Consider the following 14327-nt stretch of genomic DNA (forward strand, 5'->3'; position numbering starts at 1 on the left):
ATTGGTGTTCTGTCATTGAACACTTAACTTTACAGTGTAGGTGGTTGCGTACACTGTAAAGTTAAGTGTTCAAGGATAGAACACCAATTAAACGCCTTTTTGTAACACTTTTTGAACGCCTCTAGACGTTCAGAAATCTAACACTACGTGTTCAACCAACGTTCAATTTTTGAACATACGTGTGCAGATTTTGAACGCTACGTGTTCATCAGACATTATATTGAACACCATGGTGTTCCATATCTGAACACACGTTGCACATGAAATGTGTTCAAAAAATTGAACGCTTTTACGCGTTCAAAGGGCTGTAACACTTTTTGAACGCATGGACGCCGTTCAACGATAAGTGTGTTAAAGGCTAGAACACATGATGCGCGCTTGTTGAACACCTTTAATTTTGGGCGTTCACGGGGTGTTCAAGCCTTGAAATAACATTAAAGACCATTGATATCCAGTAAAATTATTTTATTCTAAAAATACACGAAACATTTCAAGAGTAAAATACAATAATTTACTGTAAAATGGGCAAATAAACATTGCAACTTTGTATGTAAAGTTTGTCAGAGGAAAAAACCAACAGTGTTAACACCTTCCTACCAAAAACATAATAAAAATCACCATATTGTGGATGACGTTTTATGTTCATACTTGTTTAAAATGTACAAAAATAATCTGAAAAAGCTCAAAATTTGGCATACTTGTTGTGTTGAAAAGTATATGTATGAAATGCATACTCCATTTTTGTAAGATGGTTTCTTAAAGACATTTCCTCTTGTATAGACAATTGTAAATTTTGAAGAAAAAAAAAGTTAGTCAAGGCTTCTCTAGTGAACGTGGTATATAGTTGTCCACACTAAAGTAAACACAACATGTCAAAGTGTCAGAGTGTCACAATAAGGCACAACATGCAGAAAGTGGGGAAAGTTGGTCCTTGGCAGGGTAAAACCTACTTCCTAGTCCAACAAATTTCTTCATAAACAAAAAGGTTTGTTTGTTTGTAATATCTTTAAATAAACCCTGAAATAAATGGCTGACATTTCAAAAATATACTTCTGAGAAATTTAAAACATATTCATAAAGACCTTTCAAATTCTGGTGTACCCTGCTATTAATTTTATACAATTTTTTTACCAAAATGGTAAAAATCGCCCTTAAAATGAAAGAAATGTTCATTTCATCATAACTTAAATATATCACATTCTGGTAATCCCTTTATGTCTTAAAAATGTCTGAAATATCTTTAATGTCCTAAAATTACAAAATTGCAAATGTCTGCATAATTTGAAAAATCTAAAAACGACTATCAGTAGAGATCTATGTCCTAAATATCAAAACTGTTCGATTAGGAGTGTTGAAAGAGATTTTTTAAAGATTTTTTGACCACAAATGACAAAAATTGCCATGAAATATAAAAATTTGAATATTAATCACAACTAGCACAAATTTGACTAAGGTCATTTTTAGGGACATGTTTACCAATATTGAAGACGGCAGAAAAATAGAAGAAGATTTTTGTCCAAAGAATAGCAAAATTAGCCTCAAAAATATAAATTTGCATATTTCATCATAATTTGAACATATCTGATTAGGATAATCCCTTGGGACCTGTAATCCAAATATTTAAGGATTCGTACAGGCTGTTTTGAAGAAAAACCTTTGGATGTACAAATTTGAGGACAATGCTACACATCCGCCTATGTAGCTGACAGCAAAGCTAAAAACCAGTTGCTAAGTACACGAGACGTGTTGAGCTACAATACAAAATAATATACGGTTTGGTAGCACGCTATGATCAACTAAATGTTACAAGGGCATAAGCTTTCAAAGACGTGAAGTCTCCTTCATCAGATGCAAGGGGGGATGAAAATTGAAACAAAAAGTGACAGAAAATTCAGAGTGAAAATTTCAGAAAAATCAGTAATTCAGAGCGGACATTTTTACTCTGAATGGTCTGTCGCTTTCAGCTTTAATTTAAATAAGGGAGACTACACGTCTGCGAAAGCTTATTCTCCGACAACATTTAGTTGATTATAGCATGCTACCAAAGCTTTGATTAATTCAGAACAAAAATACAGAAATTTATCAAAATTCAGTTACTGACCCTTGGAAGTTTAAATCTACATTAGAGATGAACTGAGGTTCTCAAGCTTGTTTCCAGACAGCTACCTGTACACTCATCTTCTTCGTTATCTGTACCACCAGCTTCTATAACAACTCTTCGATTTTCAGTTAAATCCAACTTTTTACATCCTGAAAAAATGCAACAATAGGTAATATGGCGAGATGAAACTTTAAATGAAAGACAAGGAGCTGATTAGGTTAAGGAAAAGGGGAGACTTTCTTATACAGTGCCTCTCTTTAATACTGTTACAAAATATTTGCTGCTTCTTGTCACCAACTGATGAAGATAAAAAGCCAAACTCTCCTATGCTGAACAATACATTTTATACTCTACGATGTTTAACTGATGTTTTACATGCGATTGTGTTTGCTAAAAGACATGTATTAGCTGTGATTACGCAGCATTACTATGCAAGGCGTATCGATAGCGCTCAGGTCAAGGGTTATCGCTACAGATGTGTTTTGATGACCCTTGACCCGAGTGAGATCGATCGATAGGCTATGGCCAAAAGTACCACTGCGTAGTCACAGCTAATTGTTGGTATAGCAGCCATGAAAGAAAAAAAGGTTTCCTCACGTAGTTAAGCTATTTCAAGGTACAATACAATTAATTTCAAAGGACGATAATATAGATGCTTCAAAAATCTAATACCTTTTACTATTTTGGAGAGGAAACTTACCCTTTCTGGTCTTGCTTCCGCACGATCACGACTTCAGGGTGCGCTTACAAGAAAAATGTCGCAACTTCCGTTTTGATGCATCTTTGGATAGGAAAAGGCACCAAACTTGAACACCAAGTGTTTAGAAGTAGAACGCCTCTTGCACGCCGATGTTAAAACTAAAACGTTCATGGTGGTTTTCAGATTTTCTTTTCTAATTTTTGAACTTTCAACCCGTAATAAACGTGTGAAATTATTTGTATACTTCCTTTCTTAGAAAAAATATGCTTTCAGCAATTGTCGGCCGGAAATATATTTCACTTAGTGTGAAATTCGTTACACCAAAATCCGTGTACGTTTACCGGACAGTGAAGCAATTGTAAATTTAATATAGTCATTGTAAAGTAAAAAACACAAAAGATTGTTAATTGTTTCACAGTATTGTAAAATTTCTGTGATGCTCAGTTTTTGAACACTTGAAGGAGATGGTTGTTAACACTACGTGTTCAGGTTTAGAACATCATTGTTAATATTATGAACACTGGTGTTAACAATATGAACACTAGCCGTTCAAATTTGAACACCGACATGTACATTTTGAACGCGTAAAGACGCGTCTAGCGTCCGCTATTTTTACAGTGTATATATTGTCTTTCAACATATTATAAACATTCGGTTGTCGTACGATTTTCATTAATGTAATCGCCTTATTGAGCATTTCTAGTTAAAAAAAAAGAACTACGTGTTTAAAATGATATGAAGAATAATTATGTAGGAGAAATGTTCTTGTTTTTATTTTTCCACTGTAAGATTTATTCTTCAATATGCACTGAAATGAAAATGATAACATGAGGATTTTTACACCTTTTGTAATTACCAAAAAGGGGGAAATTATTTTGCTCGTGTTCATTGATATCAAAAAAGGAGACAAATACGAAATTAACAATAAAATGATCAGTCTTGATAAAATTTGTATTTGCCGACCACCCGTCAGATATGGATGTATGTTCAACATACCACATAATCATGTCCACCCTGAAAGCTAGTCCATGTAATTGGATGATTTTTATGTAGTACACTGTCTGCCTGATGCATGATAATCTGGTTCCATCACCAATTTCTATTTTTAATTTCATTAGCAGCGCAGCCAGCGGTAGAGACGGGTCAGGGAACCAAACTAGATGCTAGAAAGAGTTCATTATCAATGTCGCTGCCACCACATTATGTGCCATTTTCTTGCGATTTACCAAATCTACATCTTCTTGCTCACTATGCGCCTCGTCTTCGAGCTCTTTCTCCCCATCATTATCATCATCATCATCATCATCCTCATTATCATCATCATCCTCCTCATTATCATCACCCGTTCATCATGGTCCAGTCTGCTTAGACTCTCCAGCTTTGTTTGACACAATTGCCGGCCAACTTTTGAGTTTATCTCCCTTCAACATCTTTCTCCCAGTTGACAATTATTGTGTTAGAATTCTTTTGTCAAAATTGTAAATTTCAGCCCCCTAATGTTTTGTAAAAGTTAAACCCTCTGATTTTCAACCTTCCTTTCGTAAAAAATGAAAGTTCCTTAAAGAGAAGGATATTAAGTAAATGTTGCTGTGATAAAGCTTAGTGTTACAGACAACCAGATAGGACACGGGGTACGTCTGATATAGGAAGACAAGAAAAATCATTTACTTCCAGCTATTTCAGAACCAATGTGATAAAGGTCCCTGCCAGCATTCATCATAGGGTCTATTCTAGCACATCGAACCAGATAACACACACAAGTAATTAAAATTCCGTTCTGAAAATAATGGGATCCGTCGACGTCGCTTTAAGAAATCAGTCAACAAGACTTACCATCGAGATGTCCGCGTTTATTTTCTTCTTCTCCCTGGCCTTTGTGATCTTGTGTTGATAAATTATCTGATAAAGAAAGACAAGGACTCGTTCGAATCTACCTTGCTATGTTTAGTACAAGTAAGCTCCCTCACTACAGTAACACTACAATTGTCACTTTGCAAGCCAATTAACTAGACATCACTTCATGATGAGAAGCGGTCTTTTTGTGTTCAATGATATTATCCACAGATGCCTGAGAGGTAAAACGTCTGAGCTTATCTGTAATTTGACATGCTGATGTTTTAAGAAAGCGTAAATTCAATCGAAAATACATAAAACAAAATAAAAAATGAAGTAATCATACTAATATATTAAAGTTATACCTGCAAACATTGTCTGCAAAACATTAACTGTTCATCTAAAGTATTATTTCCTTATTTTTTCAGTCTCCTACATACATGTTGTTGGAAGTCAATGAGCTCGCTTTACCATAAAGGGCTTCAATCGCATGTAGTATAAACGTTGTCGTTATTTCTGTAACTCCTTGGCTGTGTAAAGACGCCTTACTCGATCTCGATGGAAGAGATTGATCTTCGCTGTCCTGATTAGACAACGAGTTATTCCAGGATGTAGGCAACTGTTCAATATTCTTACAATCTGCGGAGAGCGACGTCTGGGTAAAATTTACAAACAAGTTGGCGTTGTTCCCTCACACCAAATTTAAAGGCGTCGACGCCGGAGATTGAATCCAAAGAGGACTCAGCATCTGTCAAACTTTTGTGTTTTGGCCTTAACTTAGTACTACCCCCGACAATCTTGCGTAAACGTTTTATCACCATGCTGCGTCTACTATCTGAAGAGTTTATTTGCCTAATGCGCAAAAGCAAGCAAGGTTAAATTACTAATCTGTTGACGCTGTCACCAGATTATCTATGAACTAACTTTGATAAAGTCGACGACGAACGTACCAGCAAGGTCTAACAGAAGCTGTTATACCTTGCTATCGAGTTCGTTGATGACTTTGTCAAAGTAAATCCAGTGATAATCTGGTGACAGCGTCCACAGATTAGTAATTTACGTTTGCTTGCTTTAGCGAATTAGGCAATCAAACTGGTCAGATAATAGATGCAACACAGTGGCAAAACTTCGCTTAAGATTGCCAAAGGACAAATACGAACCCCTACCCCTAGGGACGGACTTTTGTGCAATCCCCTATGGTTATATCTGATTGGTCGTTTGACAACATTCACAGTTACTTAGAGTCTATTTGTATTTTCAATTATAACTGCAACATTCAGCCACCCAATTGGAAAAACAGCTTCCCTGGCGCTGTACGTCTGCCCTAGGGATTGGAGTGGAACGGTTATACAGTGGGCATCGTAGATGTGAACCACGTATCAGCGGTACCGTTTTAATGAAAATCCACCTTTACCGGGGGTTGGGGTGGGGGCATTTATAGTCCAAGTACTGTAGCTGTTGTGTAGGGGGATTCAGGCACATTGATGTGTTTCATCCACGTCTGAATACTAACCAGCAAGCATCGTGGATTGAATACAAGGCGAAATGTAAATATTACATGTATCTGAACACTTTAAGTTTGATTTGCAAATCGGTAAAAATATTTGACTTCTTTTTTGAGAAAAGACTGGATGTCTTTTCAATTGATCTTTAAAGTTGTTTTACCATATCGGAAAAAAGAAACCAAGATTATCTTCAAGGATTTCTTTGTGAAGTTTTGATTGTTTGGACGTGGTTTTACCTTCATCTCTCTGTAGTTTGCAAAGCTGTATCAAGCCGTGTTTTCCTTGGATTCCTGAAAATATTATAACATGTATTAAGAAGCGAACACCAAATCGAACGTCACTAAATAATTTTGAGAAAGGACACCTTTTACCTAACATTATCTTGTTAACATGTTAATTAAGTAAGAGCAAAAAGTTGGAAAAAAACAAACCTCGAAACTGGAACTATATATACATTGTCCCTGTGACCATAATAAAATTATAATAGATTAACAATTTACAACAATGTTATGTACATAAACAGGTTCATTTTTTAATAGTCTTGCTCTCTTCTTTTGTCACTCTCTTGACGTAAAGCTCATAACAATGGGGTTTTTGATGCTTTGGTAAACGGCAAAGCCGTGAAACATTTTGGCAAGTAAAATAACCTCTTAACTCTCGCTTTGTAAGAAAAAGGAAACAATGCAAATGAGTTTACAATGAGCTCTATCGAGGGTAGAAAAAATCAGTTTACCTAAATATCTGTACTTCTAACACGCATCAAATTCACGTGTTGGCAAGACCATCCAAAGCATATGAAAATTTACCCATTTTTTTGTTAATTCAATGATATAAACATTTTGTTGCAAAGACACCATTGACGAAAGGTTAAGATTTCAGCGAGCATTGGTCTGAATCTAAATGATGGTACGGGTGGTCTAAATTAATCCACAGACCCTGATGTCTCTTTTTAAATCGACAAAGGATATGAAATTTATCAGATGTTCTGTTGATGGCGCACTTTATGCTGTGACGAACACTTTGTTGAAAGTGAATCGGTATAGCAACGAGGTAAATTTGCAAAATATGATTCACTAAACCACAAGCAAAAGACAGCTAAAAGTCGAGTTTCTGCTGTTGAGTTTATTTAAATATTACATGTGTTTGTTCAGATTTGAGTTAATACGTAGAGTATTTTAACAACACGGAAAGTCCGAGGTCACGTGACTAACGCATTACATTTCCGCCGTTCATAATTTAGCCTAGTGTTCGCCACAAACTTCTTAATAACTTTGTAAGGCTCAATTAGCATTGCAAGCGAATAATGAAACACGTTTAGTTGTGATATATAGAAAAGAAATGTGGCAAAATTATTTCAAATTATTGAAATTAAATCTGTCGAGAGTTATTTTTTCCGACTTCTGCTAATTATACTTTCACTGGCATTTACTATATAACAGTTATCTTTTCATTGACGATAATCTCATACCTAGTTATACTTGTCCATAAACACGCGCGTAAATATAGCCGATAGCTGCCAGCAAATAGCATGTTTCTTAATAAGGCCATGACTAAACTTGAGGCCGTCATACACAGCTAATTGTCTGCAGGCCTGTAACATAACTAGCCTGAAACAGCACCATTGCAGCATGGTTACAGACCAGTTGTGACAGTGATGGTTCACTAATGAAACACTAATGTAACTGCACTTCGCCATTGTTGGAACATTGCTGTGTAGTTACTGCAACATCAATGTCACAACAGCACTGTTACATATATGCTGTATCAGGGCTGTAGCACTCCTGCTCCAGCAGCGCTGTTACAGCGCTGCTGGAGCAGGAGTGCTACACGGCTGCTCCAGCAGTGCTGTTACAGCGCTGTTGGAGTAGGAGTGTTACATGGCTGCTCCAGCATGACTGTGACAGTTTGAATTCGGCAGGAGTGTTACAGGTCTGTTGCAGCATACATGTAACACACAGCTGCTTGAAAGGGTTAAACTAGCAATGTTGGACCTCCATCCATTGGACATTTTTAGTTCCGGCTGCTTTTAATTTATTTTTTTATTATTGTTTTCAATAGTTTAAAATCATTCATTCAAAGGCATCATGGTTCTCTTTCTGTATGAGTTGTCAAATTTAATTGAATATACACATAAATTGTAGTGAATTGTGAAAAAAAGCTTTACTGACTACATGCACACACACACACCCATGCAAGCCCAAGAATTAAGAGTATCATTTTGTTGTATATAGTTTAATATTGAAATTCAAAATGTTTTGAACATTAAAAATTCATTGAAAGAGAATAAGTTACAATTAAATATCAAAACTTGTGAAATATATTAAAACACATATTATTAAAAAAATGAACTGTTTTTTAATTTTGAAGCAGTATATTTTTTATAACTATGCTGAGGTCATTTGGTTCGGTCACATTATTCCTCTTCTACCAAGGTTTCATAATATTCCTCGTCCTCGGCCATTACTTGATCTACTTTGAGATTTTTTCCTACATTATGGTACCAATTTTGGTATGTAGTCCAGAACCCGGACCGTTCCGGCTCCTCGTCCCTCTGGAACTTTCTCTGAAAAAAAATAAAATTATTGTTGGATGTGTATTGAAAGTTGTAGTTTCACAAATGGATGGGTCAGTGAAATTGTTAATTTTCAAAAACATGGGCATGTTACATCAGATCATTCACATTCAATTACCCATCACCCCATGATTTAGAGCACCTAACATGACTGTAGTGCGTCATTCTTAATAAGAAAGAATAGCCCTGGTGGATAAAGATATTGTCATGTCGTCACACTTGTGATTCTTAAGTAGAATCTATGTGTAGTATTTCAAATATAAACGATAAAAAAAACATTATGAAGTTGCTGAATAAAGATACCACCTGTTTAATCTATTAAAAATTGTGGAAAAATGCTGAGTCAGCACTTTTTTACCTGTTGTTTCTCAAAGGAAAATGTACATTTATGACTCTGTCTAAAAATCAAGCATAGTGACATTGTATTTTTTATTATGTGTTTCAATAAGGTATCTTTCAATGGCTTTTTTGTCAAAGTTTCAGGAAATTGACAACATTCCTAGTATGTTTTCTGACATTTCTACATGCAATCCTATGCAATGGCTTGTTTTGGATATAGCCTCTGGGTAGTCCACTACCTTAATACTGGCAACAAAATAGATTATTCTAGAACATACTGTGGATTTTTTTCCATTTGGAAATTATAAATAGATGCTTTACAAAGGAAACAAGTATTTTTTTTTGTCTGATAAAAGAGCAGGATCTTGTAATTTGATGAATACATTGTAATAGCATGACTACGTTATTTTCAATGTACATTTATGTAAGTATTTACAAACCACTTACGATGAGGCTCAACGCATACATTATCTTTGGTGTGACATTCACCATTTTCGGTTGGCAGACACTTTCTGCCAACGAAAGAGTGTCCATTGATGAAAATGGCGCTTGTCATCTTCTACTGATGTTATCTAGTAATGTTCAAAGACAAAAATGTATCATTAGTTAGAGTTGACACATAAAAATTGCAAGGAGAAACATTGGAAAGATGAATCATTAGAATTTATTCAAACATGGTATTTAGTGTGTATCTATTACACAAAATTGAATCGAATAAAATTGTAAAATTGTAAATCTAATCAAATTGTCTGAGGACATGATATTGATTATTAGCCTTGAACAATAATTTACTTAAAGGCCCACTCCGTTATAACTTATCAGATTTATCTAACAGGAAATTTATTTTGTTGATAAAAAATTCAATGGAGAATAAAAGAAAGACAAACTGTTAACGATCACTTCACTCATCCACAAATCTGAGGACCAAGGATGAGAAGGGTGCCTTTAAAAGACAGAATAGATTGTGTCTGGGTATTTACCCTCTTTCACATGGAATAGGGTGACAGTGGGACTAACATCTTCACTGTTATAAGAGATACTGTGGATTTTAATGGGTGTTACTGATTTAAGTGGCAAAATACCGCAGTAAAAATGTAGATATTTTCTTTTTCAGGATGACGGATGACTGTAAATAGAACATACAACACCTGATAAAAATAATTAGCAGCTGTAAAGTATCAAGCATCACAGTTGGTGTAGATTTAATGTTGGTTAATCCATGTCAAGTTGTGTGTACCCTTTCTAGTGTAGAGATGCTGCATAGCCATAAGCCAAAATATTCAAATGTATGAATAACAGTCTGAGAAACTAGCGTTTCATTTTAGCCCATTGTCCATTACGGTCACCATGTATATCTATATATGTTTATTACATGCCCCATATATCAAATGTCATGTATGCAAACTTGTTAAATCATCACTGGTCTGAAATTGAACTGGAACTATTTTTCTCTGCTTTACATTGATTTTAATAAAGTTAACTGCCGTTCAACAGCTAAAGTTATTTTATTTTCTGACGGTTGACAGATTTTCGTTTTCTCAGTGGAAAAAGCAAGTCACAAGAATGTTATATGTATAAAAAAAAGTTATAAAAAAGAGTACCATTAAAACCCTAATAATTCAATCAGGGAAAACTAATTAAAATATTACGTAGTTGAATTATACAATATTCACATTGACAAATTTAAAGAGCACATTTTTGAACTGCAAAATGAGAAATTTTCTTTTGATATCAGACAACATACTAATGTTTCTTCACTTTCATGTAGATATAACAGTTTTAACATTTTCTAGTGAATGACCTTAAATGAATTTATCAGATGTATATTCTCTCTCTCCTTCTGTAATATTGAAGTTGAAAAGTACGGTATGATTGGAAAAGGTAACAAGTAATGGCAAGGTGCATGGTCAATGTATTGTGAGAAAAATAGTGTTCAATTCTACATAATGTTGGAATTAAAGGGGTTGAATTAATAAAGTTTTTAGGTCTTAAATTTTGTTCGAGGCATTCAATAAAAGCATTACAGCCCCAGCTGGGAACTATTTGCCTTGAGTGCAGGAGACTATTTGCCCTTCTGACATCAGGCAAAGTTTCACCTGTCCTCGGGCACATGGTCCCATGCAGGAGATGTAACCTATAATATACCGTAAAACCCTATTCATTCTACCACCTTTTTAATCATCCATTTTTTTCTGTCGGAACCTAATTACCCCCTTTATTTCAACCTTATGTAGAATTGAGCACTGTTTTTGTCTAAGTTACATTGCCCACTTTGTATACCTTTATAATTCAGTGTTATAGAAAGTCAGCCCTGTATCACAAAATAACATAACATTTCTCCATGAAAGTGAAGAACATCAGTATGTTGTAAGACATCACAAGAAAAATTTGCTATTTTACAGGCCAAATATATGCTCTTTCAATTTGTCCATCAAATTTGATTTTTATATAATTCAACTCTTTCAAATTTTAAAAGTATTATACATGCACATAAAAATTTGTGTATGTGTAGAGCGTGTAAATGAAGAATGCATCGTAGTTACCTTCCTCACTTCCTCCTGCTTCCACTCACTCACTTTCCGTTGACAGAAAGTCATCATTTTTCTTATCGCATTGACGTTGTAGTCGCCAAACTCTTCCTTTATTTTGTCCTATTTGTTGACCAAAATAATTTTATAAATAATATTGATGTTATCATGAAATTATGCATTAGATGAGTTTTCAAGATGTATACTCATAATTGCTTTCATATTTCCATGGTCTTTGGTATTAGAAGAATTTTAAAAAAAATTACGATATTAATTTAAAATAAGAATTATGGACAGGTTTTACAAATTAAAAGTTGGATGGATAACATTGCATGAAAATTTACTGGTCTAAAAGCATAAATAATTGAAGCAAAGACACTGTCAATTCCATAAAGTTTACAACTCTACCTTAAAAATACAATACCGCCAATTAGTCAGTGTCGCTCCAATATAATAATTTGTTGTATAATATAAAAGTGGCACTGGGTCACATAGCCCATGGTCAACTGTATTAAAAATCAAATGATAGGATTCAGAGATTTTTGCCCCAAAATGGGAGAAATTGCCCCAAAATACAATTACACAGATTTTTCAACAATTAGAAACTAGACATATCAAAGAGAAGGAGTTTTGAGTAACTAAATTTCTTGATCAAATTCACATAAACATTCTTCCAAAAGCAAACATACTTAATCTCTTGTGTAAACACACAGATGGCTGTGTGCTATCTTATCAGATGAGCTTTATAAACTGTCAATTTCAATGTCAATACCCCTTCCAACAACAGACTTTTTGAAACCAATGCTAGACTGTGTTGAAAGTCATTAATTGGATCTCTTTACTGCAGAAGAGTCGATTTAAAAAAAAATTTGCAAAAGACAATATAGGAAGATTGCCCTAGCAAATTCACCACAACTTGAAAAAAATCTAACAGAGGTCACCCACACACAAACTTTCAAATAAAGCCAACTTGTGGTCTAGATTTTTAACTGAAAAATAGAAAAAAATGCCCAAAAATACAAATATGCGAATTTCACCACAATTTGATCACATCTTACTGAGGTCACCCTAAAAACCTCTATACTAAGTTAAGATGTTACCCCTAGAAACCTCCATACTAAGTTTCAAACCAATCAGACCTGCCATTTCAGAGAAAAAGATTATTTGACCATAAATGGGAAAAATTGCCCCAAAAATACAATTATGAAAATTTCACCACAATTTGAACAAATCTGACTTAGGACACCCCTAGCAACCCCCATACCAAGTTTCAAATGAATGGGACTTGCGGTTTCAGAGAAGAAGATTTTTTGACCAAAAATGAGAAAACTTAAAATAAAAAAAACATGAAAAATAACAAATTCTAGATATTGACCCAAGATGCACACAATCATATTAGGTATGCCTATACTACTTACATGCCAATTTTTTAAGGAATCGGACCAGTCATTGTTGAGATTATGACTATTCTTATTGTTTACAAATAAATTCTAGTCCAGACATTAATTCAATGTTCAACAATAACAATGCTGACTGTACACAAATAGTCTGTGTAGACAAACTGAACACTGGGTATTTCATCATACTTCATGGATTTGAACTGGAAACTGGACTTGATAAACGGAATAAAAATACTGAATTGTCAAAAGTTATAGCTATAGTGGAACTTTAAAATAATATGATTTTTTTTGGTCAAATAACAAATAATAGACTAACAAATATGGTACTACATTGCTGAATTCATTTCAATTCTAACCAATTAATAAAAGTTAACACGGAAGACCTTTAACAGATGCTTGACCACTTATTATTAAATTAATATACTTACATAGATTTCTTGCCTGGGAACTCTCTGTTGGTTTGTTTAAGTATAGTTTAGCTAGTAGGCTAACCAGTGTATTCTGTGATAATAATGAAAGACAAACAACATAGACACTTAATTTAAGGTAGGGGTTTACCCATCATCAAAATATTGTTAATTTTTGTAAGAAGAGATTATAATGTAGACCTATATATAAAGTTAAAAAAATATAATATGAAATGGGTCTTTTTGTGGATTTATGTGGTACACAGCATAGGAATACCCCTCATCCTTTGACTGTGTACATTTATCCAGTTGATGCAAAATATTTAACTGTAAAACAAAAACAAGGTTTGAATATATTGATATGTCAGTGCTACTTCTTTGAAGGATGCTTTTTGTATGTGTTATAATATTAGTTGATGGATACAAGAAATATTACAGATTGTCATAGAAGCAATTACAACTGTACGGATAATTTAAGGAATAAAAATATGCAGGAAGAAATGATGAGTCATGATGGCTCTCTATGGTAAGAATAGTTAGAGGAGATCCATGATAAATCAAGCATGGTGACATCATGTTTATTTTATATGTTATGACTACATTTAATTTTTCTGGACAATTTCCGAAAATTACAAGAAAACGAGTCAGTGGTTTCTCAGGTTATTACATAAAGTCCTGTGACATATATATAAACACACACATAATTGTATTTTATTTCTGTGTATCAATGGATATGATAACAACTATCTGGCCTACAAACTGTCCTTTGCATTTTTTTTCAAATAACACAAAGGACAGTTTGAAAGTATATAATAATTACAGTATTAAATACTTACATACTCATATGACCCTTTTCTAACCTCAAATTGGGTTATCTGCATTTTTGCTGATTTTAGTAAAGTAGCCTTTATCTTCTTTTGTTCTTCACTCACTTGGTCAATT

General features: G+C 34.2%; 1 long non-coding RNA gene across 1 annotated transcript; it reads right to left on the reverse strand.

Annotated features, from left to right (window-relative positions):
* Positions 1-8224: 8224 nt before the first annotated feature.
* Positions 8225-13424, reverse strand: LOC139127603 (uncharacterized). Its single transcript, XR_011551059.1, has 4 exons — positions 13407-13424; positions 11594-11701; positions 9498-9622; positions 8225-8702 (listed from the first exon to the last, which is right to left on the reverse strand). It is a non-coding gene; the product is annotated as an uncharacterized lncRNA (long non-coding RNA).
* Between the last annotated feature and the right edge of the window lie 903 nt (positions 13425-14327).

Source organism: Ptychodera flava, unplaced genomic scaffold, assembly GCF_041260155.1.
Source record: "Ptychodera flava strain L36383 unplaced genomic scaffold, AS_Pfla_20210202 Scaffold_33__1_contigs__length_2856901_pilon, whole genome shotgun sequence".
Lineage (NCBI taxonomy): Eukaryota > Metazoa > Hemichordata > Enteropneusta > Ptychoderidae > Ptychodera > Ptychodera flava.